This window comes from Phaethon lepturus, unplaced genomic scaffold (genome assembly GCF_000687285.1).
Source record: "Phaethon lepturus isolate BGI_N335 unplaced genomic scaffold, ASM68728v1 scaffold38039, whole genome shotgun sequence".
NCBI classification, from domain to species: Eukaryota; Metazoa; Chordata; class Aves; order Phaethontiformes; family Phaethontidae; genus Phaethon; species Phaethon lepturus.
The window spans coordinates 1-242 of NW_010564736.1; positions in this window are offsets into that span (position 1 = coordinate 1).

Consider the following 242-nt stretch of genomic DNA (forward strand, 5'->3'; position numbering starts at 1 on the left):
CTCCCTTCTGCCCTTCCAGCAGCCCTCTCGGCTTTCAGAATTCATCGCCTCCACTCCAGCCTGGAGAGGGTAAGAGCTGACCACAGCTCCCGCTCAAGGCTCATCTTCCATGCTTCAGCTCCTGCAGCAGATAAGCCTTGCCACGGCCCACGTTTGGGGGTGTTTTTCCCCTCTCCCAATACACAAAGCCATCGCCGTGTCCTCAAGATGCTCCGCTTGGCAGCTGCGGACCAGCCAAAACC